At 43.7% G+C, this 16,621-nt stretch overlaps 1 protein-coding gene across 7 annotated transcripts in view; it reads left to right on the plus strand.

Moving 5' to 3' along the window:
* Positions 1–16,621, plus strand: part of NEDD4L (NEDD4 like E3 ubiquitin protein ligase) — a 363,163-nt gene that overhangs the window by 112,079 nt on the left and 234,463 nt on the right. The window lies entirely within an intron of this gene.

Raw genomic sequence — 16,621 nt, forward strand, 5'->3', positions numbered from 1 at the left:
GTGAATCACAGGTAGGTATCCCAGTGTGCCCTGCACTGCAGGCTGGCTCAGTGTTTTGTGAGACTTTTGCAGCATTTTTGTGGGATACTAATGATTTGCCTTGGGATTTCTGGAAGCTAGGGGTAGAGTTGTTTCCACCATGCCACTTTCTCCATCCCATACTTTCCACATCCCATAATTTTCATGGCATTTTTTAAAAACTCCCACAATCCCATCTGGTGCTTTCCAGTCTCTGCCATCTACCTTTAAGAAGCATGGCCATGCTGAGCTCAGCACAATTCTCATGAGTATTGCTTCTGGGCCTGAGAAACAAGCACTGATTGATGGGATTGCCTGCATATCCCAGTTATGGAACCACACCACCTTGCTAATGCACACAGAAAGGGATACTTTCCCCTGGATATGGGAGGGCTAGCTGCTTACTTGGGTGCTTCGCCGATATCAGTGTGGGCTGGTCATGGAAGGTGCATGGCACTTGCATCTTTAAGAACACAAGACTTTATCCCTTGTAGCTCTTCGAATTCTTTCCCAAGGGCAGGTTAGCATTGGTGATGTTGACATGCCAGACTTGATTCTGGGGAACCTAGCCTACTCCTTGCTGCCTTGGCTCATGGAGCTGTAACTGGTCACCTCAACAGCACCAGGGAAAGGTTCAATTACTGATTCAGCAGGTACAGAATAACTGTTGAATGTTGTTTTGGTAGACTGAAGGGATGCTGGTGGTCTTTACTAACTAGAATGGATCTTAGCCAGAAAAACATCCCCATGGTTATAGTTGCCTGTTATGTATTGCATAATATCTTTGAAGTGAAGTGGCAAAAGCTGTAGCAGGGTGAAGTGGACCAGCAATTTGCTGAATTTGAACAGTCAGACATGAGGGCTAACTGCAGAGGTGTGTTACTGAGAGAGGCCTTAAAAGACCATTTCAGTAGTCATCCACAGTGTTGTCTATTAAGTATGGGTAGGTTTTTGCCTCCCACTACGAATTCCTTAGTGCTTGGGGTAAATAAATAAAGATACTTTGTGGTTTCCAAAAATAGCATCTTACTGTGTGCAAAGAAGCAGGGAATAAAATTAAAGTGCAACCAAACATATATTGTCCAAAAACTTCTTTTACCAACACTAACAGTGTAAACTATACTTTACTTTGTTTTCACTTAGTATTTTAAAGAAGGAACACTTATATCCTGTAGCTAAAATGTACAACAGTATAGCAGGTGACATGTACTCTGGTTTTACAGCTTGGTGTATATGTAGCAGTTCTCCTTGTTGTCAGGTGTGGAGTGGTAGATATAAGGATGTTCACCATGGTGCCATGGGGGTGACCATTGAATTCTCCCAGAACTGAAAAGGCTAAAGTTTAGGGTCTTTGGGCATGTAGTTCAACAGTGCACTGCAACAGTTGAGTTTGTTGTCTGAGCAAACTCATTATGTCCTGGGGTATTTGGATTGGGAAAAGGCAAATATAGTGCCCATCTTTAAAAAAGGGAAGGAGGAGAATTCTGGGGCCAGGGGTTGGGCAGGGGAGGAGGTTAGGGTTGCGGGCTCCAGGTGTCGCTTACCTCAAGCAACTCCTAGAAGCAGGAGCATTTTCCCACTCCAGCTCGTACATGGAGGTATGGCCAGGTGGTTCTGCGCGCTGCCCGTCCATAAGCACCACCTCTGCTGCTCCCATTGTCTGCGGTTCCCGGCCAATGGGAGCTGCGGGGACAATGCCTGGGGCAGGGGCAGTATGCGGAGTCCCCTAGCTGCCCCTACGCGTGGGAGTCAGAGGGGGGGCGGCTTCCGGGAGTTGCTCCCCGGTGGGAGCTCACAGGCCAGATTAAAAGGTCTGATGGGCCGTAGTTGGCCAAGTCCTGTGCTAGTGACTCTGATGCTATCCTGATGAGTGTCATAGAAAAGCTCTTGAAGAAATTAATAATTCTGTGTTTAGAGCAGGGCTTGAATAGTGGGCAGTAAATGAGGCCTGGAGCCACACATAGAAAAATGAGGATTGTGAGGAACGCCATCCATCCTGATTGCTGAATGAGGTAGGGAAGAATAGTATGTGATCATGTCACTGAAGACTGTATCATGAGGCCTACACACTTGCACAGGCAACCTTAAAACTGGCATTTCCTAACTTTTGAGTGCCTGACACAGAAAAATTTACATTGTTTAAATGTAGGTGTAATGGGGTCACACATCTCTTGCGAGTGCCTTGTGGTCTAGTGCGTGTGCCCACACACTCTCTCTACTTGTTTGTGGGGGGTCTTTGCTGACTCAACCCTCTGGCTGAATCACACACAGTCTGTATGTGAAATAAAAACAAAGCAAACCCCTTCCAGAGTACAAGTCCAACTGGGCGTATCTCAAAGTCCTCAGTAAGGTCTCTTGATCTGCAGCCCTATATTTGAGCTTGCTCCTCAATCAGTCCAATCAGGCCTATTACAGTACCCTGGTTTGAATTGTCTCAGCCCCTTGTGGGCTCTCTCAAATTGTCCCTGCTCTTCAAGCAGTCTTGGTCCTGGCATGGGACACATCCCCCAGGACTCACTCCCTGGAGACTTCACCTCTCTGGACCTTTTGGCTGCAGCTCTTCACCTGGGCCACTAAAAGAGTTCAGTTCCTCTTCTGGAATGCATCAAAGTCCTGGACACTTTCCCACTGGGGTGTGTGTAGGAGGCAGGGGAGGGAGCACAGCACATAGCTCCAGCACATTCTTCACCCTTACTTCAGAGCCTTGTCCTGGTGGAGTCCTAGCAGCTAGCTCAGAGCACCATCCACTCTCTTCCAGCTCTAGCAGGGAACTACTCTGTCTGGCCCTGCAGCTCTTCTTATATTAGTCTGGTGGACCCTGATTGGTTGCTTCCCACGCAGCCACTCTAGATAGCTTGGAGGACCTCCCTACTGCCCTTTTCTAGGGCAGGGCGTGGCAGGGCCTTCAGCAGGGGGCCTTGTGGCCTAGTCCACCCTATAACAGTAGGCGGTTTTTAAAGTAATTTTATATTTATTTTAAAATAAAAGAATGTATAGTCTTTGTTTAAGTGCAGTTCTGCTCCGAAGAGCATCTCCCCATGTGTCATTGCGGGCTTCCAGACATATTGGGTCTCTGTGGTTTCCTTACTAGATTGGGAGAGTTTTTAGTTGCTGGAGGACAGATTTTGCTGAGCATCAGAAAGATGGGTGCTGTTCTTTGGCTCTCTGTGGTTACTGTATCTTTTTGCGGTGTCATTTTCAAAAGCATAAGGGTGGCAGTTGCACCATTGACTTTATGGGAACAGAAGTAGGCCAGTGCTGTGTACTTATGAAAGTCCCAACTTTTACATATTCTCAACCAGGGGGTCATGATCAGATGTCAGATTTATATTAAAATGTGGGAGGAGGTTCCAGGGAGGGTTTTGATATGGAAAAGGGTTTCACAGGCTGGAAATGGTGCATCACTGGTCTGTAACTGTCTGCACAGCAGAGTTTAAAACGCTTTGTCATCTAGCAGTCAGTTGCAGCCGAGGTGGCTGGAGGCTAAACCTGAGAATGAAATGGTGCTGGGTGTTCTTGTGAATAGGGACTCTCTCTTGCTTGTACTAATGTTTAGTGCATTGGATTTTGGGGTAAATAACTGTGTGATTGTTTTGTGTTTAGGGTGGGTGTTTGGTAAGAGTGAAGCTGTGGTTTCTGGTGTGAGTTGGAACACTTTGTGTGGAGTTCATTTGGGTCTTTTGGGGGTGGATATGTTCTGGAGGCTCTGGAGATTGGAGCAAGACCTCTTTCGTTCATGGGATGGTAGAAGGAGGAGGCTCTGTTGTGTAGCTGCTGCTAAGCTGGGTAATCTACTTCCATGAGTGTAATGTTTAGTGTACAGACCCTTAATTATGTAGTAACTGAACTATTTTACAAGAATAAAATTTATATGTGTAAGCAGTGTCTGGATGAGCTCCACCCTGACATCTGGTGGTGAGGTGTGGCTAGTTGTGGAAAAGAACTTCAGGGGCTGATCTCATTTGCATAGGCACAGCCACCCTGCCTAGAATGAGGCCATAGCTGCCCACTTTGGCTGCTGTGGGATCCCCAGTGTCTCTGTTATTGGGGCAGGAAGAATAAATTTTATTACCCTGATTATGGGAACTGTGCTTGGACTGTACTTGGCCTTTTGTTATGATGGAGGGACTCACCATCAACTAAGTAGCACTCGCTAGGCAAGGGTCATGGGTTCCAAAAGTCTGTGAGTGGAGAGAGGCTGGGGACAAGTATTAATACTTTGTGGCATGGGCCCCTTAGTGAGGGCCTTACATGCTAATTGCACTTCCTCCTCTCTCCACTGTGGAATATCAGAGCTAATTTTGATTTCATTAGAAATCTAGTTACAGGCTGCTGAGCTCACTTTGGGCTAATAGTGCACCAACACTGAGGCTCCCCTACTACAAGCTGAATTCACCAAAGAGCTGAACTGACTAAGAGCTGAAATCACTGAGTGTTGTGTTAAGTAGTGGGGGAGCCTGAAGATATATTGTGGAACAGTTTGCGGGACGGCTGGAGTGCCTTGTGGACAGGCTGGTGGAGCAGTTCATAGGACAGCGGGAGCGGCTGGTGGAACGCGGAGCAGTCCGTGGGATGGCAGGAGGTGCATGTGGGCCGCAGAGCGAAGTAGTTTGTGGGGCGTCTGGCGGAGCGAAGCGAAGGCCTATGGAGCTGTGGGGCGGTCAGCTTCAGATCATGTAAGGTGCCTCTTACCTCCGCCCCCATCTCCACCCAGGTTGGGAGGTAAAGCTCTGTAGATAAACTTTTGAACTCTGGGGCTGCCCTGACCAGAGACAGAGACTTTTGAGTCATTGGACTTTTGGGACTTTGGGTGATTTGGGGTTGCTGGACTCAAGAACCAAAGGGAAAGGGCATGCCCCAATTTGCTTGGGGTGGGTTTTTTGCTCATGGGTTGTGTTATAAATCCTGTTGGTGGTGTTTCCCCAACATAATGCCACATTGTTTCTCTCTGTTATTAAAAGGCTTTTTGCTACACTCAGACAATGTGCTTGCGAGAGGGGAAGTACCGCCTCTTGGAGGCGCCCAGAGGGGGTGGTATATATGTGTCCCAGGTCACTGGGTGGGGGCTCGAGCTGGTTTGCATTGTGCTATTGGAATGGGTCCCCTAGATATTGAACCCGGCCCTTGTTGCTGCCAACTCTGACGGGCAGAAGGGTTACATATGACACTCACAGCTGTTGGTTTCTGACCACCTAACAAACTAGAACTGAAGAAAATAGTAACATATCTCAAAACCCATCCTTGAAACAGCGTACCGATGTAGCCTTCAAACCTCACCCCAGCATTGAACAAATATCTTCCCCACCAGCAAACCAAAGGAGAAACCATGTTTATTGCCAATAATGAGTTCTGCTCAAAAACATTTCTTCTGTTTCAAAGGGAAAAACATTCTGAAAGGGACTACTTAGACAATCAGAAGTCCTCCAGTAATATTTAATGTAAGAATTCAATTCCCAGGTAATAAGCAAGCAGTGTTCATCCCAGACTATCGTGGGTGGAGGCTTTTAAATAGTTGTGTAGCCACATTCCTTAATAGTCTTTTTCTAAGACTAGCTTGCAAGAGTAGCGTCAAATAGAGTATACTCAGTGACCTGGCTAAAAGATCACAAAGATTTGGGTTGTCTTGGCAAGGTTCATGTCTGGAAGAACATGTTGCAACTCTCGGATGTTTCCGAGATTGAAACAGTGATGCTCGACCACTACTGAATACAAGCTTTATGTTCAGCAGGCAGCCAAAACTGTCTTCTAAATTACAGATCTTTTAAAGAATATTTTTGTTTCTGAAGAGTGAATTTGGGCCTTCCTACTGTAAATTACTTGGTTAGTACATGCGCCTAGACTGGTGCATGTAGAAGTGTGTGTCTGACATGTGACCGCTGTCCTAATGAGCCAGTAGGGGGTATGACTTGTGGAGTGTCAGTTCTTGTGCTCTGCACTTCAAAATATAAAGAGAAGGATTCTTCTCTGAGGAATTTGCCACAAAGTGTGTTTTGCTTTCAGCTATTTGACACAGCTTCTCTCCTGTGGAATTTGTCCCTACCCAATGCAATACCATGGTGTCCAGTTCTCCTATTGTGGAGCTTGGTGGCGCAGGAATCTAATAATAGTGCTTTCATGTGAAACTTTTCAGCTTCACGACTTGGAATAAATACTAAGAACCTTCTCCTCTTTGCTAGTTAGGTAAATAGAAAATTTTCTTTGGCTTATGATGTTTCTACATTTAGATGTCCAATTATGTCCTCTGCGTCTCTTCAAAGTCAAGATGTGAACTGCTTCCTGTTATTATACCTATGCATTGTACAATGTAAAGAACTGTTATTAATTCTTCACTGTATTCCTCTCTCGTTTCCTTCTAGTGCAGCTAACATATCTAATGTATTCATGGTTTCTACAGATATTCTTGATCTTACTGTCTCATCCAGTTGCACATTTTGCTTATTCAGTCTGCAGCATGTTCCTGTGGAAAAAATAACGTATTTTGTTTAACACTATGAGGCATAGTGAGTCCAGTCTGAAACACCATCTTCAAAGCAACCTACCTTTGATCTACACTGCCCTGTAGAGCCCTGTCCAGGAGGTGTGGAAGGCAGAGTTCTCTCTGTGGTACCCAGTCCCTAATCCACATTCTTTCTGGGGGGCTGTGGATCTGCATACAGAGGAGGGGATAAGGCATTGTCATTCCTATCTACGGTATGAGGAATCCACACACTGCTGACTAACTTTGGTGGGAGCTCTCACGGGAGTAGGAATGTTTCTGATAAAAAGGCGACAGCAGCCAGCCAGAGACAGCCTGGCTCCAAGGAATCGTGTTGCTAAAGAGATGGCATAACACAGTGGGTAGGGAAAAGCAGGCATGGAATTTCTGCTGAGATAATTATGATGCATCCATGGAGCACCATATGTCTGGACATGGAGGACATTATATATATTCCCTGTCTTAATTTTAGTTTGCATTTGCTAGAAGCCTACAGAAACTTCCATTACTTACAGTCTTTAAGGCCAGAAAGGACCATCATGATCATGTGGCTCTCAGCCGGAGGTATGTGCACCCCTCGGAGTACACAGAGGTCTTCCAGGGGGTACACCAACTGATCTAGATGTTTGCATCGTTTTACAACAGGCTACATAAAAAGCACTAGCCAAGTCAGTACAAACTAAAATGTCATACAGACAATAGCTTGTTTATGCTGCTCTACATACTAAAATGTAAGTACAATATTTCTATTCCAATTGATTTATAATGCTGTGGTAAACATGAAAAAGTAAGCAATTTTTCAGTAATAGTGTGCTGTGACACTTTTTTGTATTTTTATGTCTGATTTGTAAGCAAGTAGTTTTTAAATGAGGTGAAACTTGGGGTATGCAAGACATATGAGACTCCTGCAAGGGGTACAGTAAGTCAGGAAAGGTTGAGAACCACTGATCTAGTCTGACCACCTGTATGTCTCAGTCAACAGAACTTCACCCACCCACTAATAGGCCCATAACCTCCTGCTGAGTTACTGGGAAGTTCTTAAATCTTGATTTAAAGACTTCAAGTTACAGAGAATCCACTCTTTACTTTAGTTCAAACTGGTGAGTGATCCATGCCCCACACTGCACAGGAAGGTGAAAAACCTCCATTGTCTCTACTAATCTGAAATGTGGGAAAGTTCCTTCCTAATCCCCAATATGGAAGTCAGTTAGATCCTGAGCATGTGGGCAAGATCCACCAGCCAGACACCTGCGAAAAAATTCTCTGTAGTAACTCAAGAGCCCTCCCCATTTAGTGTCTCATTTCCAGCTGCTGGAGATATTTCCTACAAGCTGTTGTGGATGGGCAATATATCATTGTAGGCAGTCTCATCAGATCATCCCCTCCATAAACTTAATCAAGTTTGATCTTCAAACAAGTTAGGTTTTTTATCTCTCCTTGGAAGGCTGTTCCAGAACTTCACTCCGCTGATTATTAGAAACCTTCATCTAATTTGAAGCCTAAACTTATTGATGGCCAGTTTATATCCATTTCTTCTTGTGCCAACATGGGCGTTTGACTGGCTGTAACCAAACATTTTTTACCCTCTTCTTTTGGCAGGCAATCATAAAATACATTTTTCTGAAAAGGAATGAATATGCTTGTTGGAACTGGAAGCCAAGATCAATAGAGTTTTTTATTAAAAAACAACTTAAGGTCAGAGCCTCAGCTAATGGAAATTAACTTAAATGGTGATATTCCTATGTACATTAGCTGAAGATTGGCCTGTAAAGTTTTTGAGGGGTTTTGAGAGGAGGAATATCAGGTTAAATAGGTTATGATTTTTTAAAATAAATCTCTTGGGTTTTATAGGTTTCAGAGTAGCAGCCATGTCAGTCTATATCCGCAAAAAGAAAAACTTGTGGCACCTTAGAGACTAACAAATTTATTTGAGCATAAGCTTTCATGAGCTACAGCATCGTCGGATGCATGCAGTGGAAAATACAGTGGGGAGATTTTATATAGACAGAGAACATGAAACAATGGGTGTTACCATACACACTGTAACGAGAGTGATCAGGTAAGGTGAGCTATTGCCAGCAGGAGAGGGGAAAAAAAACCATAACCTTTTGTCGTGATAATCAAGGTGGGCCATTTCCAGCAGTTGACAAGAATGTGTGAGGAACAGTAGGGGGGGAAATAAACATGGGGAAATAGTTTTACTTTGTGTAATGACACATCCGCTCCCAGTCTTTATTCAAGCCTAATTTAATGGTGTCCAGTTTGCAAATTAATTCCAATTCAGCAGTCTCTCGTTGGAGTCTGTTTTTGGAGTTTTTTTTGTTGAAGAATTGCGACTTTTAGGTCTGTAATCGCGTGACCAGAGAGATTGAAGTGTTCTCCGACTGGTTTATGAATGTTATAATTCTTGACATCTGATTTGTGTCCATTTATTCTTTTACGTAGAGACTGTCCAGTTTGCCAATGTACATGGCAGAGGGGCATTGCTGGCACATGATGGCATATATCACATTGGTGGATGTGCAGGTGAATGAGCCTCTGATAGTGTGGCTGATGTGATTAGGCCCTATGATGGTGTCCCCTGAATAGATATGTGGACACAGTTGGCAACGGGCTTTGTTGCAAGGATAGGTTCCTGGGTTAGTGTTTTTGTTGTGTGGTTGCTGGTGAGTATTTGCTTCAGGTTGGGGAGCTGTCTGTAAGCAAGGACTGGCCTGTCTCCCAAGATCTGTGAGAGTGATGGGTCGTCCCTCAGGATAGGTTGTAGATCCTTGATGATGCGTTGGAGAGGTTTTAGTTGGGGGCTGACGGTGATTGCTAATGGCGTTCTGTTATTTTCTTTGTTGGGCCTGTTCTGTAGTAGATAAGTTCTGGGTACTCTTCTGGCTCTGTCAGTCTGTTTCTTTACTTCAGCAGGTGGGTGTTGTAGTTGTAAGAACGCTTGATGGAGATCTTGTAGGTGTTTGTCTCAGTCTGAGGGGTTGGAGCAAATGCGGTTGTATCGCAGAGCTTGGCTGTAGACAATGGATCGTGTGGTGTGGTCTGGATGAAAGCTGGAGGCATATAGGTAAGTATAGCGGTCAATAGGTTTCCGGTATAGGGTGGTGTTTATGTGACCATCGCTTATTAGCACTGTAGTGTCCAGGAAGTGGATCTCTTGTGTGGACTGGTCCAGGCTGAGGTTGATGGTGGGATGGAAATTGTTGAAATCATGGTGGAATTCCTCAAGAGCTCCTTTTCCATGGGTCCAGATGATGAAGATGTCATCAATGTAGCACAAGTAGAGTAGGGTCATTAGGGGACAAGGGCTGAGGAAGCATTGTTCTAAGGCCACCATAAAAATGTTGGCATACTGTGGGGCCACTCGCCTCTGTGGCCAACTGCAGCCCAAGGTTTTAGCCACTTGTTTCAGTGGCAAACTGCAACCCTTCACTGGCCACTCCCCTCAGTGGCAAGTTCCTGTGGAGGAGGATGGGGGGAGACCCGAGCCCACATACTACTCTAGTTCCCGACCCAGGGAGCTTCTAGGCGGCAGCCACATGCTGTGTCTCTTTCAACCTCCACCGTCCATTTCCCTGGGCCACTTCCCTGTAGCCCTAGCATCTTTTCTGCTCTTGTACCCGGGCTTCTGTCTTTCAGCCTGTCAGGCTGGAGCTCCCTCTCACTCCCTGACCCTGACCCTGCTCTGTCCAGGGTGCTAGCGGTTCCCTCAGGGATCTAGTCCTTTCTCCCTGGGCTCCCAAGAGGGAACTGACTCCTCTTGGGAGCCCAGGGAGCTCTCTCTATATATGAGCCTGCTCTGCTCTGATTGGCAGCTCCTTGCAGCCCCTCACTGATTGGCTGTCTGCTGCATAGCCTCCCCAGGGCTGCTTTTAACCCTTTCTCCACTCCCTTTCAGCCTAAAGACTTGATCAGCCCTAATGGTGCAGACCAATTGCTCTTCTCTGTAATAAGGCTTGTAAGAGGGATGTATGTTATGCTTTTAATATTTTGGGAACAAACAAAAAACCTGTTAATATAGAGCTCTAAGACACCAGATTCTGTCACTATCACCTGTAGGCAAGCATGTATGAGACAACGTGGGTGAGGTAATATCTTTTATTGGACCACCTTCTGTTGGTGACAGAGACAAGTTTTCGAGCTACACAGAGCTCTCCAGTTCTGGGAAAGGTACTCAGAGCGTCACTGCTAAATGTAAGATTGAACAAAATTAAACGATCTGTTCAATAGATACCACACTCACCTTGTCTTTCTAATATTCTGGAACCGACATGACTACAACACACTGCGTACAGGAGTTGTGTGTCTATCTCCAGATTTCCTCTGTGTTTCTTGATTGCCTGTTACTCCCCCACCCCCGCTACCCTATCGTTTGGGTATTGGGCAGTAGTAATGTGGCTGCTTGAGTCTGGCTGACCATAACAGCAGGTTTTATGTTGCTTTCATCTTCACAAGAAAAAAACATCATTGTGTTGGGAGAAGAAACAGCAGGAGAAGCTGACAGGGCTAACCAGAAAAAAAACCTACACAGCCACCCTGAAATTAGTAGTAACGATGAATGACTCATCCAAAATAAGTAACTTTTATTACAGTGTATTCTCTTTTTCTCAGTTTTTTAAACTTCCCTGCTCATGGAGTTGCCAGTTTTCTTCCTGAGGATATACTATAGAAAGATTCAAATTCAAACTGAGCAAACCACCTTGATATTTAGTTCATTTGCATGTCTCTGCGCTTAGGAACATAGGAATTGCCACACTGGATCAGCCCTGGGGTCCATCTAGTCCACTCCAGTATCCTGTTTCTGACACTGGCAATTACCAGAGGCTCCACAGGAAGGTGTAAGAACCCTGCAGTAGGCAGAGGTGGGATAATCTGCTCCCACATTAGGTCTCAAACTTATCTCTAATAGGTAGAAACTCCTGTAAGCCCTGATGCTGTGGGTTTAATATCCCTCCCAAAATTTTTGGCATCATTAATTATAACTCTGGATATTCTTTTTATCCATATAAATGTCCAGTCCTATTTTGAATCTTGCTAATTTCTCAGCCACAATGAATTCCACAGTCTAGTTATACATTCTGTGCAAAAGTATTTCCTTTTATCATTTTTGAGCTTGCCACCTTTTAATTTCATTGAATGCCCCTTTGTTCTTGTGTTGTGGGTTTCAACAGAAATTTAACATGATATGCTTAGACAAGTTGGTAACATGGAAGTACAAGAACTCTCCTGAGCAGATCTGCAATTGTGAGATATCCAGCGTACAAGGTTTGGTTAAGCATGAAATGTGAGGTTGCTTATCTAAAGTTTGAGGCCTGCACATCAGTAATGGAGCCTCTTTGCATGTGCCTGTCCCTCACCTTGTCTATTGGTTTAAACTCTGCGAAACCTGTTTATCAGCTCAGTCTGCTTATTACTGCTCATTAGCACAGCTGTTACCCAGCACTCCTGTGTTGACTGTTTCTGCTCCTAAAAATCACCAATGTCATGCATCCGATGAAGTGAGCTGTAGCTCACGAAAGCTTATGCTCGAATAAATTGGTTAGTCTCTAAGGTGCCACAAGTCCTCCTTTTCTTTTTGCAGATAATAACACAGCTGCTACTCTGAAACAATGTCACTAAATTTGCTTATTTCTTCTTCCACTTCTTGTTAAAGTTCCAGATTATTTGCTTTTAAGAAAATTCAGTGGATTGACATGACGTAGGGGAAATTCAAATTTATAGGTGCATGCGCGTTTGTTCTGAGCTAAGATCATTCGTTTTCACTCATGTAAATGTGTGGTTTGGTTTTGTTTTAAAGATTCTGGAGTAAAATATTTTGTAAACTTTTTCATTTCTTTTTATGCTTTTATTTGGGCTAAGTGAGAGAAACAAAAACACAAAGATTAAATTTTGTTTAGCTTTTTTTTTATAGGAAGACTTTTGAACCCCTTGTGCTCTTGATGCATTACTATAACAAATACATATGCAAAATGGATAAGCACACTGAACAGGGTTATGACTATTCGAGCACAGGATTTTAAAAGAACTACCTTGAAGGGTGGAGACACTATAGGTGGAGTTTAGTTTTGTTTTTTTTAAACTCTTTCACCCACAGGCATTTCTTTGTAGCTGTCTTTGATATGAATCATCATTATACCTAGCAGCTCTTTGAATACCTTCTTAGTTATGTTAAAGCCTTGCTAAACGTGTAGAAACATAAGCTGAGGTGTGTGTCTGCTTGGAAACTAGAATTCTGAGGCCTGTAAAATAGATTTGGGATTTACATTAATACTGCAGGCTCTTGCTACTCTTGGATATGGTACATTGCTGTTTCTGATTGTGAGCAAGGAATAAGGTAAGGACAAAAGTCGGAAATATTTTTCTCCTGAAAGTAAATGCATCTTTATTTGAGAGACAAGGTGGGTGAGGTTATATCTTCTTGGATCATTTTCTGTTGGTGAGAGAGACAGCTTTTGAGCTTACACAGAGCTCTTCTTCAGGTTCTTTATTCGAGCGCAGTCAGTAGGAGCGTTGTGCTTTGTTTTCGGAATGGTATCTGAGACTTATATAACAGTGAAAACACAGTGTGCCTTATTTCTTACCTCAAATGTGCTTGGTGTGATATAAACACATAGGGAGACACAATCTGTATCCTGAAGCGCTTACGCTCTAAAAAGAGATGAAAAAGTGCAATAGACAAAATATAAGCAAAATGTTTGAGGTGATATTTCCTAAACATTAGGTGCAACTAATCCTTGTGCCTTTTTCTGTCTTCCTACAGTATAGCCAAGCATAAGAAATGCTTATAGTGACAAAACATCATAATTTTCATAGGTATCCTGTCATAACAAGGTTGCTTTTTTTACAGTCTCCTGATGTCTATTATTTACTTTTTCTGCTAAGTTTTTACTTTGTTCTTAAAAATGTTTTGTGTTGATGTTTAGAAATTCACCAGTATTAACTTGAAAATGGTGTGTTACTGTGTAATTCCCTTACTGCTTTTAAATGTAAAAATCTCCTAACAAAACATAGAGCTCTGTCTTATGCTCATATTGATTATTCATTCTGGACTACACAAAAAACAAAGCTAACTGTAAATGCGTTTAGGTGAGCTGGCCAAACAAGGCGCTTTCCCCCACGCTCAGATGTAACCATCTCCTCTGTGCTATTATTATATCACCATGCACAGGCAGAGGTACTCTTTTGGAGGGGGTCACTGAAAATTCTTCAGAGCACTTAAATATTGAACTGATGGTTAGTTTATAAAAATGCATGCACTGGGTATTGTTGCCTCCCTCTTGGCTTATCACTGTAAGAGAAATGTCCTTTAGTTGCTTGTGCCAGGTAATGTGCATAATTGCCAACATTTTAAAGTGCTCGAGGGCAGCATTTCCCAAGCTTTTGAAAGCTGAGCCTCACTTCAGGGAAATGACTTCAGTTGTGCTCTCTTCTGTTGAAAAAGTGGATAGAGTTCAGAGAGGAGCCATGAGAATAATTAAAGGATTAGGAAACCTGCCTTACAGTGATCCACTCAAGTGGCCCAATTTATTTATCTTAACAACGAGAAGGTTAAGGGGTCACTTGATTCCAGCCTGTAAGTACTTACCTGGGCTCTTTGATCTAGCAGAGAAAGGTATAAAAGATGATCCAATGGCTGGAAAGTGAAGCGAGACAAATTCAAACTGGAAATAACGTGTAAATTTTTAACAGCGAATAATTAACGATTGGAACAATTTACCAAGGGTCATGGTGAATTCTTCATGGTGAATTCTTCATCCATTTTAAAATAGAGATTGGATGTTTTTCTAAAAGAAATTTTTCTGGGGAAATTCTATGACCTGTTGTTATGTAGGAGGACAGACTATATGATCACAATGGCCCCTCCTGGCTTTGGAATCTATGAATCCTACCATGTCACCAGGGCAGCATGGAGGAAACTTTGCGCTACCACTTTGCCCCAGCTTAAGCTAGTTCTTTGCGTCCCCAGTGGGCATGATGCCCTGTGATCTGGGAAATGATGCTGTAATTCTCTGCAATTCTCAATATGAACTAACTAGAGCCTGAGAATCACTTTGCCTGTAGCGTCTGGAAGGTTTTATATGCACTTGTGCTAGCACTTTACAAACATTGTCTAATGATCATGATATCCCAGTGAAGGTAAACATTAACCCTTTTTACAGAGGAAGGAAACAAACACAGGAAGGTTAAGTGACTTAACTAAGGCTCAAGAAGGAGTCTGTCAATGCCCTGGTCAGAACGTAGGACTTCCTTGCTCTATACCACACTGACTCTTGCATTTAAGTTTGGCTACAAAGGGAAGTGGGGGTCACAGTGGCTGACTAGCAGAGTAGCTGGCTCAGTTGCGGACAGTCACCTGGCTGGACCTTATAGCAACTGAAGCTATGTGTAAGCAGCTTGCGTGGTGTTGGCGTCCCTTTCCTCCACATATGGACCTGCCGTTCCCCCCAACCCCCACCCCAAATCAATAGATTGGCTATGCGTCTCACAAGTCCCAAAGGCCAATCTGTGAGGTAGAAATATTTTTGTAATGAGCAGAAGTACTCTGTTCACATGTGCGATCCCTGAAATCTGAGGGCAAGGAGTCACAGCTGTGGGCTTTGTGGGTCCCAGAGATTAGCTCTAGAAAAAGTGACTAAAAGTCGATGAACATGCGTGGCAGAACTTATCAGCTGTGTAATACTAACATTCACTGTTATGTTACCCAGGGATTTGTAGAGAGGGGTGTGTATGCGTCTGTGTGAGGGCGTGAGAAGGACCTTCAGAGTTCCCTTTGTTGAAGAAAAACGGCATAAGAGGCTAAATCAGAGCAGCAGCCAGATTATATCCCCAGGCAGGTGGAGAGCTGAACCTTGGATGCCACAGAAGAAAAACCCCTCTCTGCCTCCACTTCTGAGTCCAGCACATTGGTCTCTCACTAGTCAGAATCACATGTGCTGTGATATTAACTGGAGAGGGTTGGGTAGCACAAAGGAATGTCTGCCATTTTGCTTTTAATAGCAATGTAGTCATGCTCAAGACTTCAGTTTCCTTTGAAATAATAGTACTGTTTTGAAACATGACATTCCCTTTCGTAAGAGGGGCCTGGCATGTAAATACTTGGATCACAAGTGATAGTAAATTTTATTTTGAGGGTAGGTGGTTGCAGTTTTTTAATAAACTGAAAAAAGCCATTCTGGGGGCATTAGTCTTATTGCTCTCTCACATGGGCCTGCACACTCCTCTTCTTCTATTTGTTATAAGTGGAATAAGATAACATGAGGTTATTGATACCATGTAAACTGTTTCATGGCAAATTTAATAGGCAGTGGAGTTCTCCCCACGTCAGCTATCATGAATAGGGTCCCAGCAATCATGAGATTTTAAATAAATTGTTGGGGGTTCTGTTTTTTGCCTTCTGGCTTCTGAGCCTTTTCGGGTACATCTTGACAGCTGGTGGGAGTGAATCTTGCAGCCTGTGTTGACAGATGCAGGCTAGTGGTGCTTGGGCTAGCATGCTAAAAACAGCTGTTGTAGATGTTGCTTTGACATTTGGGCCTGTCCCTCCCTAAGCTTCAGAGCCAGTGTCTCTACATTGCTATTTTTAGTATGCTAGCACGAGTGTGTCAACCCAGGCTGCGCGACAGTGCCCCGAGCACCTGTGTAGACATACTCTCAGGGGTTCAGAATTTTCTGCTTTCCTCCACACCCTCTGCCACCACTATGCTATGATAATAACTGAACGCATGTCACACTTCCTACAAATGCCGTTCCCTCCCCCAACGCTCCCCCCAAAACAACAACAACAAAACGCCTGATTTTAAATCCCCTCCTCGTTCATTGAATAAATGCTGTTTATGTCAATAGACTTTTGATTCAACTTTTAAGCGGCAAACTTGTAAGCAGCAATACTACTGTCAAGTACAGATGTAATGTATAACTCGAGGAGAAAAATCCCTCCCTCTTTCCCCTTTGTATAAAAGCAGAGGCTCGCTCTCTCTTCTTACTCTTCTGCTATAGTTTGCTTCAGGATTATCCATGAGGAGAGTGCCTCTGCTCCGGTACAGAGAACTTGAATTGAAATATTTTCCTAATCTACATTTACCCTAAAATTATTTCATGCTTATATTAAAATTTGTTGCAATTCAATTT

Source organism: Eretmochelys imbricata, chromosome 5 (genome assembly GCF_965152235.1).
Source record: "Eretmochelys imbricata isolate rEreImb1 chromosome 5, rEreImb1.hap1, whole genome shotgun sequence".
Lineage (NCBI taxonomy): Eukaryota > Metazoa > Chordata > Testudines > Cheloniidae > Eretmochelys > Eretmochelys imbricata.